This window comes from Anguilla rostrata, chromosome 16 (genome assembly GCF_018555375.3).
Source record: "Anguilla rostrata isolate EN2019 chromosome 16, ASM1855537v3, whole genome shotgun sequence".
NCBI classification, from domain to species: domain Eukaryota; kingdom Metazoa; phylum Chordata; class Actinopteri; order Anguilliformes; family Anguillidae; genus Anguilla; species Anguilla rostrata.
This window is the reverse complement of record NC_057948.1, coordinates 31,162,478-31,172,556: the sequence shown is the minus strand read 5'-3', so window position 1 is coordinate 31,172,556 and position 10,079 is coordinate 31,162,478.

The window sequence follows — 10,079 nt, the reverse complement described above, 5'->3', positions numbered from 1 at the left end:
AAGAAGAAAAAACATTGCGCTCAAGATACTGAGTCTAAACTTGCTCAGAGAGAGAGAGAAGCTGAGGGGTAAACAGGGAAGATAAATGGAAAAGCACATCTGGAAATTAGAAGGAGAATCATCTCACTTGTATCTTGTGTATATTGATGGGAAAAATTAGCTTTAAAAAGAAAGCTTCATTCAACAACGACAAGAGCTGCAATATGCATTAAATAAACTCTGACTTAAAAAAAAAAATACAGAAATTGCAGTTATGACTTGAAATCAATTAATGCAGGATGGAAAGCCAGCCCTTCTCTAAAAAAAAAAAAAAAAAACTCATGTAACTCTTGTCTTGTAAATATCTGTTTGCTACGCACAGGCCTGAGACATTAACAAGCCGTTATTGATACAAACAGGCTTCCGTAGCTGCAGGGCCCCCGAAACCCTGCGTTCGCGGCGACGTGCCAGAGCCCGCGCGCGTTGGCTGGAGCGTTCCGATTAGCGGGGTGATTTACAGCCAAACCGAAACAGATAATTCCATCACAGCGGCATTTTTACCCCCATAAAGACCCCCCGCCCCCGCCCTCGCAGCCTCCCCCAGCAGGGCCGCGCTGTAAGCCTCCAGACAAATCGCAACCTATGCCACTTAATACCTGAGATGGAACGACGTCGCTAATGCGCGGATCAGGCAGGCAACCAATTGGCTGGAGATTAAATGCGGGATCCACTTTGTTTTGTTTTACGGGTAATTTGTTGGCCCCTAACGAAAGAGCCATCTGGATAGCGTGCGCGGCACATACCTCTTACCTGCCTGCCTGCCTGCACTGCGCTGCACAGGGGCCATTGCCAGCATGACACAACACGGAGACTGCAGCCGCACCAAAAACACCAAAAAAATCCTGAGCCCCACCTGAAGAAGGGGCGGGACTGAACCCAAACCAGGGGGGGCCCCATGTGATCCATTTCTACTTTTGTGCAGTTGCGCCCCCCTCCATCCCCCACTCCCCCACCACCCTAACCCCCCCCCCCACCCTCCACACACTTTTTTTGAGACATCACTGTTTACTTAAGAATTGATGAAAAAAACAATCTCCAGACAAGGAACCATTAATTTAAACCTCCCGGTCCCCTATTTCACTTGACCTGTTCCAGGATGAAACCAGTAGTGAAACTATGTGGACTTTACTGTTCATACTCCCCGGCACCTAAGGTTTAGAAAGACCTGATTTATTAGCTTGTCAAGGGAAGCATTGTTCGAGAAGGCAATCAAAAAGCACTTACCTAGCTAAACTAAAATTACTGCCTTTTCAGGGGCTAATTTGTAGAACTCCCATGGAGGGGTTGGCAAAGTGTTTGATGAGGCATAAAATGATGATTAATGAATTTATTGCCGGGCCGCTCATCAAACATTTGGAGTATATCTCTGTTCTTTTGGGCCTGTCGTGTCATCTTGTTTCGGGGGGCTCTTTAGAAGCGGCTCAGAAGCGAATCTCGCCCCTGCCCCCCCCCCCCCCCCCCCCACCCCTCCCCGCCCGTTCACCGGGCTTGACGAGCGCGTGGATCAAACCGATGGCTACGCTATCAGAATGTAAGGACAAATGTTATTAAAAGCCTAACTAGGGACAGGAGCTGGAAACTAGCAATAGCTATAATTTCTGTATGCGGTACATCAGTTACATCAGGTTGTTTGTAACGAGTTGAAGTGGTACTATGTTAACTTGCAGTGTCCCCACCAAATAAACCATATAAATACATTTTTAAAATTAAATGTTTAATAAGATGATTTTATAAGAGGTCAAAATGGGAATGTGCGTAAAGTTGCTGAAGCTACAGACATTTTTTTCATTGAAAAGCAGACTTAACATAAGGGCAGGAACAAGCTGCAGGAACCAAACCTAGCATCTCTCATATAACAATAAATAAAAACAAATGTACATACAGAAATAGTTTATGAATTAATTAAATACAGTATGAGAATCCACAAGAAACTGGGCCACGGCATTAAAAAGAATGCAGCAGGCAGATATTAAATTATATATCGATAACACCAAACACTGGCTCACCTCAGCTAATAAAATTAGGTGCTTTATGGCTGGGACAGTCCAAAATATTCAATTATTCCACTTACAGGACCCCACAGCTCATTCAAAATGGGGGACTAGGGGGAAAAAAAAGAACACAGTCTCTGCAGGGTGAAAATCAGTTCTGCATATTTGATAAATAAAAACTTCCCAGCCCACAACACCCCCTCTCCCACAACCCTGTGGCCAGGCATCTCTGATCATCATTGTTTAGATGTTTACACTTGATTACGCCCCTCTCTGCTCTTTGTGTAATTGTGCTTGATTGAGTAATTACTCGTTCTGCATCACTGGCGGGTGAAGAATGCGTGGCCGCAAATCGGTCCTGGGACTGACGGTTTCTGCATTCGCACATTCATTAGATTAGTCATTCAAACACATCAAACGGCCATGCTCGCATAATGAACTGGGAAATAATTATAGATGATATTTCAAGGGCCGCATCAGCCATTTAATATGGCGTTTGATGGACATGCATCGGAAAACTCAAATAAGCAATCCAAGAAAGTTGCTAGCCTAGAAACTTTTCTCCTTTTCCAAGATGTGTGATTCTAGTGCAACATTACAAATTACATATGTAATTGAAACATACCGATAGACATATAATGAAGATATTTCAGAGCTTATTGTTCAATGCAAGGCAGATGTATGTAGATGGACGTGAATTCATACGGATTCAGCAGGATATGCTGGACAAGAGATACACTTTTTTAGTTGCATTTCTGAGATTAAATAAGATAAATTTTCTTTGTTGCAAGTAAGTCTTGAATGCAAGCACTTACAGTTCTTTAAATATTAATTTCCAACATGCTCTTGTTCTTCTTCCATTCTCACATAATGAAATAGTGGATTGGGGAGATAGGCGGGGCGGACTGGTTGTGATAACCTCATTCACTGTAATTAAATTTATATGAAGGGTTTGTGTAAGAAAACAAAATTATTTTGATTTGAGATGCTGTGCCCGATATTACTCTCATTTTTCTCTTCCAAAATGGAGACCACAAATCGAGCGAGGGAATCAAAATATGCAGATGTTAACGATTAATTTTTCATGAATGCATTTTATCTTTGTCAGTGCATAGAGATAAATGGGAACACACTCATGAAAAAAACAGCTGGCTGAGCTATGGTGGTGTAAAAAATATTTGTCTTGGATTGAAAGATCTAATTGATTTAATGGGACGAGCAAATCCAACACAAAATGGAGAAACAATGTACATATTGTGGGCTGATAAAGGCCTGTACGGGTTCTAACCTAGTTAACCGGATGAGAAATTTCAGTAAAAAAAAAAAAAAGCACTGCTTTCTCTTCGCAGAATGTACATTAGCCCAGGAAAAAAATACAGGCGGTAAGGAGCTAAAATGCTAAAACCAGGAATTAAATGTGTAAGTCCAAATTTAGCTCCGTTTCACAGAAAGAGAGAGGATTAGCACTTTAGGCTCTCTCTCTTATGGAATTGTGCGAGCTTACAGCACAAACATCAGAGCCCATCTCCTGCACCGAACAAGCACATCAGCGCAGGGCTCCCTCTGCTCCTCACCGGAGCGCAGCAGTGAGAATTATATCCACAGCTCAAGCAGCCCTCCGCTAGCACTAGCAGAAATCTGGGAAGAAATTGTCCGTAAACATTTATTACCTGATAACTGGGGGGGGGCTACTATTTCCTACTAAGTCCTTGACCCGTTGACTGCTCATATAAATGCACTGCATTCATTAGCGTGTCTGTGGGGCGGCTGCACTGTCGTCAGTACATACATCACATGTATTGACGCACATATAAAACCAGAAGCGCATTATGTCATGGGTTAGTTTTTTTTTTTTTTACCCATAATGCCAGGTGATCTTGCATCTTGCAGCCGGACTCGATTTGCATAGCCATATACCGCCAGCATTTCACCTGAAATGGTCAATAGAAATTATGGCTTTGATTTATGACAAAAAATTGAATGGGGGGGAAAAAAAAAAACTCGAAACGATGTATTATGCCGCATAATATGCATACTTTTAGTCAGTAATAGTTTGGGAGCATAATTGCTTTAATGCGAGCTGTTAAGACTAAGTGCATATGATTTTAGTGTCTGCCCTACATTCTGCTAAATGATTGTAATGATCAATACATATGATTTGTAAGTTGCTTCTTATTGATTGAATAATGAAATGTTTGACCTTCCTTGAAAGAGATCATTTCTAGTCTAGTGCTGCTGAGAGAGTACTGCGCGGACAAAGGAACGGGTAAAAGCTACGGCCTCAGACACAGACTGACCGTGTAAGTCCTTGAGACTCTGTCCTCCATGCGTCTTGCAATATGCGAGTTACTCGATTCCAGACAAGGGCAAATACAATGTTATTACAGTAGGAGTGCGACAGCAAATCAGCAGCAAGTGAAATGGAAAGTTGCACTCCTACGGAACAGAGTGGTGATATTGTGCCTATTTTTTCCAAACAAATAAAATTTGTAATTATACTGCCACATCACGTTTTGCTGCATTCTGCAAAAGAAGATGAACGAACGTACGACCTGAAGCGTACAGAGAACACAATGCAATGCTCGGTGTTAAATCAACTCTAATAGAGTTAAGTCGGCGATAATAGGATTTGTAGAAATGCAGCAGTGATAAAACGTACTCTATCAGAGTTTTGTCAAGAGTTAAGTGTGTCCACAGTTCTCATTGAGAGAGAGAGAGAGAGAGAGAGAGGAAGAGAAACAGAGAGAGAGAGAGAGAGAGAGAGAGAAAGAGAGAGAGAGACAATCTTTGGCTGATTTCTGGTTGATACAGGATCTGTAGTGCTATGAGGACAGGGTGACCTGCCATGGCCACAAACTAACCCATCAGACCCAAGGTCAAGGGCTCTGTGTCCAGTCATTCAGCTAAAAGCATGAAACAGAATTACCCCTCCCTCAACACAGTTGTGGGCGAGGCCATTTTTGCTAAAACAGCTGCAACCCATGAATACTGCAACCGATCGTCACAGAATTTGGCATACATGGGTAAGGGTTGCCTCTGAGGTACCCTGCAAATTTTGGCAGTCTTTGATCAATAGATGGCACTGTAAGAGGAAAATAAATTAAAATACTACTAACTCCTCAATTGTTTGATCAATCAGGTTGAATGTCTTTGAATGTCTTTGTGCAAGGCTCAAAGCTGCATGCACAATAATAAAGTAATATTATTATTATTATGATGATTATAATGATGATGACAATGACGATGATTATTATTATTATTATTATTACTACTACTACTACTACCCTATCCCCACTACTGGGAGACTAACTATGGCATTATGCTGCTTAACTAACATCTAGTTGCCATACTCAAGGAGCTGAAAGCGAAGGCCCGCAGGCTTCATGACACAAACTGAAAGGGATGTAGCTGTGCGGTATGCTCCTCTTGCCCCCCAAACCATGCGCACATTCCTGCCCTTCCCAGACATGTAGTGCTCTGCTCTGCCAGAGTCAGACTGGTGGGATATGACTGACACAGAACAGAGAAGCCCTGGAACATTTCAATATACCGAATGCATTACTGACTGACTGCAAAAAAAAAAAAGAAAAGGCCTGCAGCAATTGCCTTAATTCCCTCTTAATCTTCCAGCTCGATATTGACAAGTGCATTTATTTGCGCTGACGGAGATCACAGTCAGATACTAAATGTTTAAACCTTTGATTTTTGATGAATGTGAAATGTTATATGAATACAAAGAGAAACTAATAAATCCACTAATAGGATTTATTACTTAAGTTTTCTCAAACTTCTGCTGAATTTCTGGGAACTACAGTATTACCTTGGGTCCTCGTGTTTTGCCAGTGGAATAATGTGATTTATGGCGCACATGTAATATACGAGCACCAACGGACGCAGCAAAACAAAAAAATCAATCAGATGTGTTTTTCTTATCATATCAGCATATGGCATTTTAGCATAACCTAGTAATAGATGTTGCCACGTCACAGACACACCTGATAACTGTTCGGTATGTTCTTCCCCATGCGCTACCAGGAGAACATGATTTATGAGCGGGAAGAGACTTTCTTCATCTCCTGGCTTCATCTATCTTTCTCTCCCTATCTTTTTTTTTTTTTTTTTTTCGTGGGTGCCTTCACATATGCTCGGAGCACCCCAGAGCTCCGTGCAGCTTGTTGTTTTGCTAAATTGGTTGTGTACGAACACAGTCTGAACCTTGGACCGCACTGCTCTGGCGAAGCTCCAGAGGCAGTTACCGGGGAACAATGTGCCAGAGTGGGCTGGCATTTCGACAGGAAACACCTCCTACTGGGCCGACCGCGGGCCCCGTGCTGCTACCACCACAACAACAACGAGAACGGGGGAATAGAGGATAACGAGCGTGTTTATTAATTCATTTTATTTATTTATTTATTTTTTTCGTACGTAAAACAAGTGTTTTTAAAAAGTGGAATCGTGCCATCGGGGGGAGTCGATCGGGCAGCCAAAGGGAATAGAAGAAATCATCACGACAAAAAATTAGAACAGCCAATGACACTTAACCAAAACCGGTAGCCACACACTAATGCACACACACTAGCGTGCTAGCCTTTCAGCTTAAATGCACAGTAGCCTACCTAAGTATAAAACACATTAAAGTGTGTGGTAATCAGTGTACAAACCTGAGGAGTTAAAAAAGTGTTTCTCATAGCAATATGATCTGCTGATGACGTGGAAATGATAAAACCATGACAAACCATGGTTGTATCATGGCTTCAACAATCTCACTGGAAACCCGGGTGGGAAAAGCATATGCAGTAAAAGGTGCAGAAAGAACGAGAAAAAAATTAAAATGATATTACTCAAGGACTAAAGAGCACAGACTGTGAAAGAACACCGAAGTGCATCTGTCTGGACTACACAGAGGTCAAATCTAAATATAGTTTCTGTGGAGCAGTACTAATTGTAATGCATAAAAGCCTATCCTCTCTATTATGAGCTCTGTCTCTCTCTCTCTCTCTCTCCGACTGTCCCCTGATTCTGTCCGTCTCACACTCTCACTCTCTCATTCTTGAGGTTCAGCGTTTGTTTGCCAACGGGCAAACTCCATTCTCCGAGTTCCCCGTGTTCAGACTTTGCAGTTCGTTATCGCTTTGCGAGAGCGCGGCGTGTTGCTGATCAATCGCTGTACCTGTTAGGAAACAGGTGCTAGGGGACCTATTAGCAGGTCTTTCGCGCTGATCGATAAAGACACGTCTGAGAATACGTGAAATCCCCATTTCATTAGTAAACTCCGCTGCTGGTCAATAAGGTGGTGTTAAAAGGCCTTCACTGTCTTCCCGAGCAGCGGATGAAGACTGTGAACTGAGTCCAAGCTGAAGGAAATTTTAGATGTGACGGTGTGTGCAAGAAGAAGCTGCAAAGAATGGTATTACTAAACTTAGAGTTTGTCGTGTTTTGTCTGTGTAGACTTTTACTTCTTACAATGCAGCTTTTAAAAAAACAACCTTTAATCTTTAATCTGCAAACTTTACTTGATAATCACTTGATAATCACATACTGTCAATACCCATAGACATGTGATGTGATCCATGTGGTTTTGATGTAATTCCACTCCAGCAGTTTTAAATGCAATACAACATAAGTTATTGGATTTAATGGTGTGGTTTAGCCCATAATGTAGCCTGACAGCACGCACAATCACTACACAAAATGTACCTTTTAACTCTGAGAGCTCTGTATTGAACCTTCTTTTTTCCTGTGGTGAGGTGGCTGCTGCTGCCCCTGGTTAAAGTTTGGCGATTACGCAACACACACGTGCACTCACGTGTACACACCGCCATTTAATCACGGTCATCAAGCGCAGTCTAGTCACGGCTATTTGTCGCAGTATCTTCCTCCCTCAAGAAGCCGAACCTGTTATTTAAACAAACACCAGCTGTCACTTTTTTTTCCCCTACCTGGCTGTTATGTCCCATCTGAATGCATATCAAACCGTAGCGTGGCATGGTCTATAATCAGCCATTCGAGCACATTCTACTATGCTGTTTGGAATGCCTATTTTTAACATTCTACATTACAACAAGCAATGATGTTCGCAGCACAGACGCCTGTGTTTGGTGCACAGGGGGATGGCAGGGAGTGCCAGGTCTGTTCGCATGCACACTTTCGTCCAGAAAATCTGTGAGACTGGATATACATCACAACTAGCAAAACAGTCCTAGAATGATGCATCATCTCTCCAGATACTGTTATGTTTAAGGTTTAAGGTTTATTTTATTTAAGAAAGGGAAATATATCACAACTAGCAATACAGTCCTAGAATCATATATAAATCTCTCCAGATCCTGTTATGTTTAAGGTTTAAGGTTTATTTTATTTAAGAAAGGGACAGTGCACATTAACAAACATGAGAACTTAGATGCACAATGTAAATGTGCCAGATTTAGCCATACAGGCTAATTTTCATCTGTGACGAAATTTTCACACGTGACGTTATGATCTGCTTTGTAATTCCATGTGATGAGCTAGTAAAGGGAAGGCTGGGGATTCTTAAACAGAGGAAGCAGAGTACAGCCCGCGTACCTGAGTGCAGTACAGTTAGTGTACTGCATGCTGAACAGCTAATATACTGGGTGTAGTACACTTAGTGCACTGAAACTGCACGCTAACTGTACTACATCAAAACTGTACTGCTTCTCACTGCCGCTCATTCGGAATTGTATTCCAATCTCTTCTACAGCCTTGCCTCTTCGTTTCTGTTGTGGTAAAATGTTTTTATTGCTTTTCGCTACTGAAGAAGCCACCCTGTGAGTGAGTGAGAGAGAGAGGGAGGGAGGGTGCCAGGCGGCTGTTTCTAGGCTTGCTTCCTCCAAACTGCAGCCAGAAATGAGCGTAATCGGACACCGGCATGGCATAACGTCATGCCCACTTCCATCTATATACAGGAGCAAAAACTGAAGGCATTACATCACATGACGTGTCATTAGATAACTCCAAATGTGGTGGAGGACGCCTTGTCAACGTCTATGACAGATGAAAGGAAGCGGTCTGCGTATCACATACAGGCCCTAAACCCCTGCAGGAGGAACACCACAGATTATCTGTCTCTGTCTCTCTCTCTCTCTCCCTCTCCCTCTCTCTCTCTCCGGCTCACAAACCCACAATTGACACACACAAAAAACCCCAGTATATTCACAATCGTTCAACAACAGACAGGGACAAGTAGGTGCAACTTGAGGAAGACATCATTATTACTTTGCCGCAGGTTCCAGGTGTCTGGTTACTATTTATTTGGAGGTATATGTTTCCATAGTAAAACGGTTAAAGACAGTGACTATTCCAGGTCTTCCCGTGTTCCTGTTCCTGGTTAACCACTCTTGCCATGAAGACTCCACTGCATACCTGACCCGCCCCCAGATTCACCAGCTCTCAGTAGCAATGGGCATCCTACAACTGAAACTGATACATGGACTTATGTATGTAATTGCAAAAATAATATTTTTGATTTTTTTACTTCTGAATATTTGAGACAAAGTTTGATTATACTTCACTCTCAGCTGCTGATGATCTAAGACCTGGAGTCTTTGGGACAGCAAAAAGTTCCACAGCAGGTTCAGGCCTGGTCATTTATTTTCTTCAAAATAAGTATATGCTTGCACCGTTCCCCCAAGCAAACCTCCGCTGTCTATTGTTTTAAAACATTTATTTATACGTGGAACTTTCATTATATAAATCAGATAAAAATAGGGCACTGCAGAGTCACAGGCCTTTCGCCCCCCCCGAAACCTGAGTAGAATAACAGAGTGACCGCAGAGTTTACACTGAGAGACCACAACAGCATGGGCTGCTGCCCTAGGCCTTTCATTTTCGGGATTTCACCATTAAAGCAGAGACCGAACTCAAACACTGCGTGTTGTGACACGGTGTATTTTCATCCACCCTTGCTTAGACTGAGTGAAAAACCAAACTTAAATGCATCTCTGTCTGACCGGCGTCTGTGCCCATAACCACCGAGACAGGTTCCGAAGCAGACCCGCGTTCTTGTCTTCGGCTAAACACCGTGAGGAA